The sequence below is a fragment of the Rhineura floridana genome, chromosome 5, assembly GCF_030035675.1.
Source record: "Rhineura floridana isolate rRhiFlo1 chromosome 5, rRhiFlo1.hap2, whole genome shotgun sequence".
Classification (NCBI taxonomy): Eukaryota; Metazoa; Chordata; class Lepidosauria; order Squamata; family Rhineuridae; genus Rhineura; species Rhineura floridana.
Window position 1 is genome coordinate 159,557,837 of NC_084484.1, and position 11,867 is coordinate 159,569,703.

General features: G+C 41.6%; 1 pseudogene; it reads right to left on the minus strand.

The window, feature by feature from the left end:
• Window positions 1–1,045: 1,045 nt before the first annotated feature.
• Window positions 1,046–1,164, minus strand: LOC133386355 (5S ribosomal RNA; annotated as a pseudogene).
• Between the last annotated feature and the right edge of the window lie 10,703 nt (window positions 1,165–11,867).

The window sequence follows — 11,867 nt, forward strand, 5'->3', positions numbered from 1 at the left end:
ACCACTGAAATCTCAGAGTTTGGGATGCTTCTGACCTGGCAACCCTAGTGGGAGGTTCTTCACTGAGAATGCTGCCATCAGCACTTCAGTGATTCACCACATGGGGCAGCCTCACACGGACCCAGTGGCTCCTGACAAATGAATGCTTCGAATACAGATTAACTTCAGAAAAATACTTATTATTTTAATGACTCTTTCTTTTTGAATTGTTAAAGGCTTTTACAAGCAACATATGTTCAACAGGATAAAAGAGGAAAATGAAACCTTAATTGTACTGCTGAAGCATAAAAGAGAATGTGAGTGATCTTTTTTTATTATTTGGTTACACTAACACTACAGAGTTCTGTGGAAAGGAATTAAATTAAGGAACTGTGACCATTCCCTAAGCTCTGTTTTTTTAAATTAACATTTCTCTGCCTGTATTGTATATAATTCAATAAGTAGCTTCTACACCGTGAAAATGGAAGCTAGAAAAAAAGCAAGCCAGAAACCCAGAAAGGAAAGCCTCAAGCAAAGTGATTAATAGCCTCATCTGGTTAAAGCTGCTAAACACCATCTCTCTCTCCCACCCCTCCTTAAAGTGAGCTTCCTTTCTTCCCTATTCAAACCTACAGGCTTATTTTTTTAAAAGGAAGGGAAATTGTCTTCCTTACCTCCAGCTTTGTATTTTTTTCAAGAAACCACACTAACGCATTTGTTTGTTTCTTGCTCACAAAACTGACCCTGTTTAGGATGAATGGTGGCATGGCAGGAAGAATTGCTGCATCAGGAAACACAAGATTCTTTCAGACTCAGGGATGGGTGAATCTGTCAATTTGGGTTTTTCTGTTTCCAATCTTCAGTTCTCCATATTTCTACATCAGTTTGTGATTTTATTTATTTTATTTTTTTTAAAAAGTTGTGCATTTTAGTGCACATTTCTCCTGTTGTTATATGCCTTCAAGTCTATTACGACTTATGGTGACCCTATGAATCTTTTTTTGGAATATATTCATAGGGTTTTCATGGCAAGAGGTCAGAGGTGGTTTACCATTGCCTTCCTCTAAGCCTACGGCAGCCGGTATTCCTAGGCAGTCTCCCATCCAAGTACTAACCAGGCCTGACTCTGCTTAGTTTCTGAGGTCTGACAAGATTGGATGTGTTCAAGGTAGTATGGCCATAGGCGCACATTTCTCCTAATACACATATTTGTATGCAATTTTGCCCCATGTACAAACCAATGTTCCCTACTATAATGCATTTTTGCATGTTATTTTCATTAATATATGAATTCTATGCACACTATCATGATGTATGATTTGTGTACATTTTACTAGGCTGGAGAACTTCATTGCAAATTCAAAGAAGTGTGACTGTGCTTTGGTTCATGTATTGTTTCAGAATGATACAAATTAGGTAAGTTCATCTTTACATGCAAACTGAATTGAATTTCTCCCTCATCCCTAGATTCAGTTCAAGAATCCTCTACAGTGAGGCCTGGTCACTGGACAGTGGCCTGCAAGTGGACAAGTCTCTACTGGAGCATGGGGGAGAAATCCTAGGCCCTTCCTGCCAATCTTTGCTCTTCCTTCTCCTATCAATGACTGCTAGTAGCCACAAGAGGTAGTAGACCTATGCATATCACTGTACAAAGCTCTATACAGCTTGAGAACAGGATATTTAAAAGACTGTCTCACCCATTAGATACTCAATCAATCACTGCACTCAACAGAAGGGGGCCTCCTGCAGATACCATGTTATCAGGAAGTCAGTTCCATACAATGTAGAAATTGGTCCTTTAGTGTGGTGGCACCTGCCCTTTGGAATCCCCTCCTGTTGCGTATTAAACACCCACTGTCCTTGTCTTTTTGGTGCCATACTGAAGATCTTCCTCTTTCAACAAGCCTTTTAAATGGAGATCTTATCCCACTCTGCATCTCTTTTGGAATTATTTTAAACTGTTTTCATATGTAGAACTGTTTATTTTTTATATATATGGAACTGTTTTAATTGTTTTAACACAGCCTGCTCCACAAGCTAGAAGGAGCCCCCATGTGACAAAGCATCTGGCACCTAGCTGACAAGGGAAGTTAAGCAGCAGAGCAAGAACAGGGTAAGTAACATCCATTTATTTAACTATTTAATTAAAACAGGTCAGACTAACAAGGGCACCATAAGGTCATTCTGTGCTAGGAGCCAGATTGTGAAAGACCTTATAATTTAGGAGCTGAATTCTAGGGTAGGAAGCCTATAGAAACTTAGTTTTCAACACTACCCTAGCAAGGAAGCTTGAGGGAACACAGTAAACAAAACTGAACTCTAACTTTGGAGGAGGAGTAAAAAGGAAACTGAGAGTCAGCTTAGTTTTAAAAAGGATAGGCTTACCCTTCCTTAAACACACATACACACTGCAAGCTCTGTTTTCCTAGGTTGAAAAAAGTTAGGATATTGTAGGTGAAAAAAAGACTCACCTGTGCTCTGCCACCATAGTCAGATGCTGTATGCTTCTGAAAACCAGCTGCCAGTAGCCGCAGGAGGAGAGAGTGTTCTTGCACTTAGGTCCTGCTTGTGGGCTTCCCATGGGTATCTGGTTGGCCACTGTGAGAACAGGATGCTAGACTAGATGGGCCACTGGCCTTATCCAGTAGGCTCTTCTTGTGTTCAGCCATTTTTTTAGACTAAAAGCAGCTAAAAGACAGTCTAGTAAGTCCAGGCTAGAGTGCAAGGCACCACTTAAAACTACAGGGGAACTTGCACTGTTAAAAGTGTGTGCTGTCAGCAAATAAAATTAAACTAAAGTAAAAGCTAGTAAGCTTTTCATATCATCATTAGTAAAGTTTTTAAACAGGCCTCTCAGGAAGAAAGGCAGAGTTACAACTATTTATAATAATAATATAATAATAATAATAATAATAAAATTTTATTTGTGAGTCGCCTATCTGTCCGAATTAACGGACACTCTAGGCGACGTACAATAGCATAGTAAAATACAATATACAAATCAAAAAGCCACAATCATCAGTTAATCTAAAACCAGCTTCAATTAATACATCATAAAAACTAATCCACCCCAGAAATCCTGTAGGTCTGCCTGAATAGCCAGGTCTTTAAGGCTCGGCGAAAACCCATCAGGGAGGAGGCATGTCGAAGATCAAAAGGAAGGGAATTCCAGAGGGTGGGGGCCAGAATCGAGAATGCCCTCTCTCTGGTCCGCACCAGCCTAGCTGTTTGGACTGGTGGGACCGAGAGAAGGTCTTGTGTGGCTGATCTCGTCTGGCGGCATAATTGGTGATACTGGAGGCGTTCCTTCAGATAAACTGGGCCGAAACCGTATAGGGTTTTAAAGGTCAACACCATTTGTCTCAGTTCCTCTGAATCCGTTCCTGCAAATGTTAGTTCAGGTTCAGGGATCTGCCCTATATCTTCCACTGTGAAGACAGATGCAAAAAATTCATTTAGCTTCTCTGCAATCTCCTTATCGTTCAAAGGTGTACTAAAGAACAATAAGGAGATTGCAGAGAAGCTAAATGAATTTTTTGCATCTGTCTTCACAGTGGAAGATATAGGGCAGGTCCCTGAACCTGAACTAACATTTGCAGGAAGGGATTCTGAGAAACTGAGACAAATAGTGGTAATGAGAGAGGAAGTTCTAGGCTTAATAGACAATATAAAAACAGACAAATCACCCGGCCCGGATGGCATCCACCTGAGAGTTCTCAAAGAACTCAAAGGTGAAATTGCTGATCTGCTAACTAAAATATGTAACTTGTCCCTCAGGTCCTCCTCCATGCCGGAGGACTGGAAAGTGGCAAATGTAACGCCAATCTTCAAAAAGGGATCCAGGGGGAATCCCAGAAATTACAGGCCAGTTAGCTTAACTTCTGTCCCTGGAAAACTGGTAGAAAGTATTATTAAAGCTAGATTAACTAAGCACATAGAAGAACAAGCCTTGCTGAAGCAGAGCCAGCATGGCTTCTGCAAGGGAAAGTCCTGTCTCAGTAACCTATTAGAATTCTTTGAGAGTGTCAACAAGCATATAGATAGAGGTGATCTAGTGGACATAGTGTACTTAGACTTTCAAAAAGCGTTTGACAAGGTACCTCACCAAAGACTTCTGAGGAAGCTTAGCAGTCATGGAATAAAAGGAGAGGTCCTCTTGTGGATAAGGAATTGGTTAAGAAGCAGAAAGCAGAGAGTAGGAATAAACGGACAGTTCTCCCAATGGAGGGCTGCAGAAAGTGGAGTCCCTCAAGGATCGGTATTGGGACCTGTACTTTTCAACTTGTTCATTAATGACCTAGAATTAGGAGTGAGCAGTGAAGTGGCCAAGTTTGCTGACGATACTAAATTGTTCAGGGTTGTTAAAACAAAGAGGGTTTGCGAAGAGCTCCAAAAAAACCTCTCCAAACTGAGTGAATGGGCGGGAAAATGGCAAATGCAATTCAGTATAAACAAGTGTAAAATTATGCATATTGGAGCAAAAAATCTGAATTTCACATATACGCTCATGGGGTCTGAACTGGCAGTGACCGACAAGGAGAGAGACCTCAGGGTTGTAGTGGACAGCATGATGAAAATGTCGACCCAGTGTGCGGCAGCTGTGAAAAAGGCAAATTCCATGCTAGCGATAATTAGGAAAGGTATTGAAAATAAAACAGCCGATATCATAATGCTGTTGTATAAATCTATGGTGCGGCCGCATTTGGAATATTGTGTACAGTTCTGGTCACCTCATCTCAAAAAGGATATTATAGAGTTGGAAAAGGTTCAGAAGAGGGCAACCAGAATGATCAAGGGGATGGAGCGACTCCCTTACGAGGAAAGGTTGCAGCATTTGGGGCTTTTTAGTTTAGAGAAAAGGCGGGTCAGAGGAGACATGATAGAAGTGTATAAAATTATGCATGGCACTGAGAAAGTGGATAGAGAAAAGTTTTTCTCCCTCTCTCATAATACTAGAACTCGTGGACATTCAAAGAAGCTGAATGTTGGAAGATTCAGGACAGACAAAAGGAAGTACTTCTTTACTCAGTGCATAGTTAAACTATGGAATTTGCTCCCACAAGATGCAGTAATGGCCACCAGTTTGGATGGCTTTAAAAGAAGACTAGACAAATTCATGGAGGACATGGCTATCAATGGCTACTAGCCATGATGGCTGTGCTCTGCCACCCTAGTCAGAGGCAGTACACTTCTGAAAACCAGTTGCCGGAAGCCTCAGGAGGGGAGAGTGTTCTTGCACTCAGGTCCTGCTTGCGGGCTTCCCCCAGGCACCTGGTTGGCCATTGTGAGAACAGGATGCTGGACTAGATGGGCCACTGGCCTGATCCAGCAGGCTCTTCTTATGTTCTTATGTTCTTAGTTAATCCCTAATTGAGCCACCAGCCTCACTTAATCCCCTTTGTTCACCTCCCATTGTATACTCCCTATCTCCAGGGGGCTAAAATGACAGAGAAATTTAAACTACAACCCCCTGAACTCATTGGCTGGCAGTACTAGCTGGCAGGAAAAAGCCAAACAAGGGAGCCTGCTAGAGCGAGTTTCCCAGTTGATAAAGCAGCAAGTCGCATTTGACAGCAGGGCAAGGAGGCTAGGGCACCTCACTCTGCTTGTCTTTTCCTTGACCTAAAGAAAACCCAATTTCTTGTTATAGCAGCTAGTTAAAAAGCTTTCCCTTGATCGTCCAACAGGAAGGAAAATCTAAAAGTCATTATATAGCCTGTTATGTAAGTTAACACATTCTCTGCATGGAGGAGAGAGGGGGAAGTTCTTTCCCTTCCCTTCCCTGGGCCTGGACTTCACATCTTCTCCACCAGTAAGGGAAAGGCGGGATTGGCTGGTGCTATGTACCTCCCACCCCCCAGATGCCCCATATAGAAATGTGGCTGTCCCACCTAACAAGGAAGGCTACCTACAGGGCTGATTCAAGACACCAAAGGCTGATTCATCACTCCAATGTGTTCATGCTTTTCAAATACTGCTTGGAAAACTGCTATTTTAAATCTATATTTTGATATCTTTTTCTTTGCTTGTTTTTAAGTTTGACCAGCAGGCACCTTCCTGTGTTCCTAGACAAATAAATTACATGCTCAGTTAACATTCTTTTTGACCCATGTGTCACTCCACTTTCAGAAATCTTGGGAATGTGTGGAACCTGGTTGCTGAGAGTGGGCAGTTCTACACCTGAACTGAACAGAAATGTAAAGGAGGCTGTGTGTACTGTGATCTAGTGCAATGGCAGGTCAGATCAGGATCTACTGGCAGATCTGTGGGTGATTTGCAGTAGATCAGCAAGGATTTCTCACTCCCAATTGTTTAACAATTAAACTAAAAAAAAAGTCTGTGCACCTTAAATTGTGTTGCTGAAACAGAATGCTTAGGGGAAAACCAGGAGTGGATTTTTGTGTGAAGGGATGTGCAAGCTTCATTCTGGTGCTGATCACAAATTCCTAAATTGAGTATGTGCTCACAGGAACTCTCTTCCTTAATTCCTAGCATATGTGTCCATTCAACTAAGCTGCTCTTTTGTACCTGGCTCCAGTGGGTACAACATAGATCATGCAAGTCTGAAGTCTGCCCATCCCTGATCTAGTGTATGGTACAATATGGCCTAGGTGCTGCTGCATCATAAATCCTCTATTTTGCATACCTAAACTATCAGGATCATCATCAGCCTTCTTCTAAGACAACTCAACCCAATTTAACTATGCAACTATGCATCAATGGTTGCATGAATGGGTGCGTAATTTCCTGCAAATGTTTGGACTCCCAATTCATGGGCAGAAGATATCACAGAAGGTGCCCTAACCTGCACTTTACTCATCTGCTAAGACAAGGACGAGGAACCTGTGGTCCTCCAGATGTTGGACTCCAGCACCCATCAACCTTAGCCAGTATAGCAAATGGCCAGGGCCAATGAGAGTTGAAATCCACCAACATCTGGAGGGCCTCAGGCTCCCCATCCATCCCAAGGGCAGAATGCAATGATTACTAGTAGTGGAAAGCTAGTGGGCAATATTCTGATGTTCAGATTTCATATTCAACCCGTGACAAACTTGGAGGGTGCAACTCTGCACGACAGTAGCTGCTTTCTGTAGTTCTAAAATTAATTATTGCAAAACTTTCATGAAATATAACCCAAAGTACATTTTAATTGGAGTCTAATGTTTTCTGTTTTGAAGCTGGCAGCTGCAGTCCCATCTGGCTTCATGTCTCCCAACACAATCTCTTTTGTATTCTAATACTTCCAAGCTGCTTAGAGCTTATTGTTGTTGGAGGAAAAATGTTTAAAAGTTACCAGTCTTCACAATGTCATCTTGTATCAGTACAAGGAAGAGTTGATTTCCATAGTAGCATCAGGCAGAAGATTGAGTTGAAAGTGCTCTGGGGGCTGGCTCTCTTTCCTTGAAGTCCATGTGCCATTTGCAAAGACACATTTATTGTTATTATTATTATTATTATTTATATACCGCATTTTCCACAAATATACATGTTCTCAAAGCGGTTCACACAAATAGTCCAAATGCAATAGCACAACACATAATAAAAAGTATAATCACTACATTAAGAAATATATATATATATACACACACACACATCAAAGCATAAATGAGCATAAAGCTCAACAACAAAGCCTAAGGAAAAACTAGCGCCCAAACTGATACAAAAATCTCTTCCATCCCCCAAACCCCCGTAACTCAACCAAAAGCACCAGAAAGTCTTCTGAAAGAAGCTGCATTTGAAGGCTTCCAGGGCTGGAGGTTGGGGCAAGTCAAGTGGAAAGAGCCCTCCCCAGATGACAAACCGAGTCTCTCTCCCCTCATGAGACTTGTGAAAAAAAAATGCAATGAGCATTGGCTTCATTTAGACATTAGGCATTAGGATTTACCTGTGGGTGGAAAAAACTGTAAAGTTTATATATTTTCTCCAACCTGGAATAGCAAAGTGAAAGCTGGATTAGTCTAGTAGTAAGAGATGAGCTATATAAATCAAGCAGTCTCAAGTTCATATTTTGCAAATAACTTGTTCCAATTGTTTCAATGGAGCTTTGCCATTACTAACTTTAGCTAGATTAATTATGGCCCGTCATTATTTCTCGAAAGAGGCCTTACTGTTATGAACATCTGTAAATTCAATCAACATCATGCAAGGGGGTGATCCCAATTAACATTTAGTAAGCAGAATACAAGCAATGTATCCCAACAACAAGTAGCCCTTCGGTGCGGATCATCAGCTGCAGGCATCTTGCTTCCCCCACCTGCCTCGAAAGATTTCCACTGCAGCTGTCATTTGCCTTGTGGCTGAGTAAGACAGCAGGAGGATGCTCTGTCCCTACAGGTTAAGGGAGGTTCCATATACTCCCTCCCACGAAAAAACACCAGGAAGTGAATGGCAGCCTGGGTACGCCATTTAAATGTTATTTAAATGTCTGTTAAAAACTGACCAGTGGGGCCTGCAACAAAATGTTGCCATATGGAGTTCTTTTGTTCATGATGCCAATCATGCCATCTTCCAGAATATTCCATTACAGTCCTCTGTCCTTCAGTTTTCTTGGCTTTTTCCCCCCAACAGACACTAAGCATTTCTTGGCCACTGAGCATGCTCAGTCTTCATTTGACTGCTGTGTTCCACCCTCACCCCCCCAAGACTTTTTATTTTATTTCACAAATTTCAGAGTTCCCCCAACCATGCTGACACCTTTCTCTTGTTTCTATGCAACCCCATTTTGGCTACATAGCCATTATCACTTAGCACCTGAGTTCTCACAATCATGATGTGGTCTCTATCCTATAGCTTTTCCCTTCCATATGTTCAGACCAATCATGTGTATGTTTACTTGGAAGTAAGTCTCAGAGAATGCAGTGGGTCTTACTCCAAAGTAGGCATCATCCTGAGTACTGCATCCAGTTCTGGACACTGCACTTTAAGAAGGATGCAGACAAACTGGAACAGGTTCAAAGGAGGGCCACAACGATGATCAGGGGACAGGAAACAAAGCCCTATGAGCTGAGACTGAAAGAACTGGGCATGTTTAGTCTTGAGAAGAGAAGATTGGGGAGAGATATGATCACACTGTTAAAGTACTTGTACTTGAAAGGTTGTCACTTAGAGGAGGACCAGGATCTCTTCCTGATCATCTTAGAGTGCAGGACACAGAATCATGGGCTCAAGCTACAGGAAGCCAGATTTTGACTGAACATCAGGATAAACTTCCTAACTATTAGAGCAGTATGACAATGGAACCAATTACCTAGGGAGGTAATAGGTTCTCCAGCACTGGAGGCCTTCAAGAGGCATCTGGACAGCCATCTGTTGTGTATGCTTTAAGCTGGATTTCTGCATTGAGCAGGGGGTTGGACTTGATGGCCTGATAGGCCCCTTCCAACTCTACTGTTCTATCATTTTATGAAGTGTACACAGGATATGTAACACTGAAAGGAGGGGCTGTGTATTTTATTTATGTACAGCGTCTAGTTCTTTTTTTAATTGATTTTTTAAAATTGCAATTTCGTTAAGAAAGAAGGAAAGAAAAAGAAAAAAAAAATCCTGTCAGCTTACATTCACAAAACATGTAAACATCTATACATCCATTTAGTTTACACATATAGATCAATATATACCATCCAAATGTCCAAATATGTATCCAGACAACGTTGGTGTTTATAGAAGATATGCTCAAATGTAGCAAGGGCATTTTGTTTATAAACAGCGTCTAGTTCAAGAAAAGCCAATGCGATGCTCTCCTGAACTCACTGGATTCCAGTCCTTATCATTCCTGACCATTGGGGGACTGGTAGGAACTGAAGTCCAGTCTTACTTAGAGGGCACCACGTTGGCTCCCCCTGATCTATTTAATGTAGACAGTCTCAAAAATGATGACAATAGGAACAAAGTGTGCACATAAAAGTAACTGTTCACATGTAGGCAAAGGTGTATGTCAGCCTTTGCCAACTTGGTACCCTCCAGACATTCTGGCTGGTGGTGATGGGAGTTGTAGTCCAAAATGTCTCGAGGGGACTCGGCTGGTGAAGGGTGATGGATGTTCATGATTACAAGCTGATTGACAGGAGACAAAGCTCTCAGATAAGAGGATTTGGAAGAAAAGGAGGAACAATGACATGACTACTTCAGTTGTATGTTAAGGGAGAATTTCCATTCTGGTTTTAATGGGAAGCTGTAGAATCTCCTGCAAAAAACTGATAGATGTTCCTTTTCTACATAAAAAAAAATTGTTCTTGCTATAACAAGCAGCTCAGCTTTATGGGGAGGGGGATATCGTACAGTCCAGAGGTGACAGGTTTTCTTCCATTCTGTTTTGGATCAAATGGCTAAACTAGACATGGTATTTGTTATGTCCTTTGGCCTTGTATGGTAGGTTTCTTTTAATTGGCATAGGAGGGGGAGCTAGCATGAAAGGGAGCTTTAACTCTTTCCCCTCATCATGGTACAATTGGAATCAGGCCTCCTCTCACCTGGTATTTGCAGTAGCACAGGCTTTCCTCCCATGAAAAACAGCCACATAAGGCCAAACGACGTGACTATCATCACGTGTAGTTTGGCCCTCAGGAGAAAGGTGGGGAGGGAATCTTATCTGTAACATTATTTTCTTATTGTTGCCATCTTTATTAAGTTTTGAGAAAAACTGGTTATTTTTCTCACATCTCACAGTTTCTCTGTCACTATAGCTTTGGAAATGTAAGTCCCCCACAGAAGAGTCTTTATAGCAAACCAAAGTTTATCCCCTCCCCAGTCAATTTATTTTGAATCAGAATCAGACACTCAAGTTTTCTTTTGCTCTGTACAGAATTCAGACTGATACCCTGAGAGATATTCAGGTCCCTCAGTACTTTACCGCTGGAGATCTCTGAGGAGAAGGCAGCAGAAAGCTTCTGTGATGAAACATCAGGATAAAATAACGCTTTGACAGAAAACAATCTGTCACCAAATTAAAAGGGGGATGTGCATGGCCTAGAGTTATATTCTGAAAGGTGCCTTCTTGAACAAATCAACTGGTGAACATGTGTAATTGCTTTATCCCAAGTCATGCCATCATTTGGTCTGTCCCAGTCTGTTTAATCTGAATGGTGGAGGTTCTCTTACAGCACAATCATATACCTGTCTACTCTGAGGTAATCCCCATTGAACTCAGTGGGGCTTACTCCCAGCTCAGGCGAGTAAGTATAGGCTCACCGACATTTTGTACAGATGTCCTCAGGTAAAAATATATTAGTCAGTGGTATCAGGGACATAGTGGGCTGTGAATCCCTAAATCCTTCTGGAAACACTTATGGGACAAGTTGGGGAAGGAACACATAGCACTGGTTGGTTTTATTATTATTTTTTCATTTATTAAATTTGTATCCCACCCTTCTTCCCCCATGAGCCCAGGGCTGCACTCACAAAAAACAATATAATTAAGAATAAAATTAATATATATTTAAAACATCTAAATTTGTTGTTGTTGTATGCCTTCAAATGTTGACTACAACATGTATTCTATTAATGCAAGGATTGTCAGCTTTTTTGTGCTGTGGGCACATATGCATACCAGAGAAACTGTCATGGGCTCCACACACACACACCACAGCCTAGTCTATTGTCTACATCAGCTTTCTTCTAATTTCCATTGGGGGGGGCCCTTCTGGTGCCAGGAAAGGCCTCTGTGGGAGGAAGGGCAGGATATAAATCAAATAAATAAATAAATAAATAAAATGGGGTTTGGTCCGGCTTGTGGGCTTCCCACAGGTATCTGGCTGACCGCTGTCAAGAAGGAGGCTGATTGACAGGAGGCAAAGCTCTTAAATTAGAAGATGTGGCAGAAAAGATATAAGATGGCGTGAATCCTTTAGTTTTATGTTAGGAAGAGCATGGAAATCGGGCTGTTTTTCCAG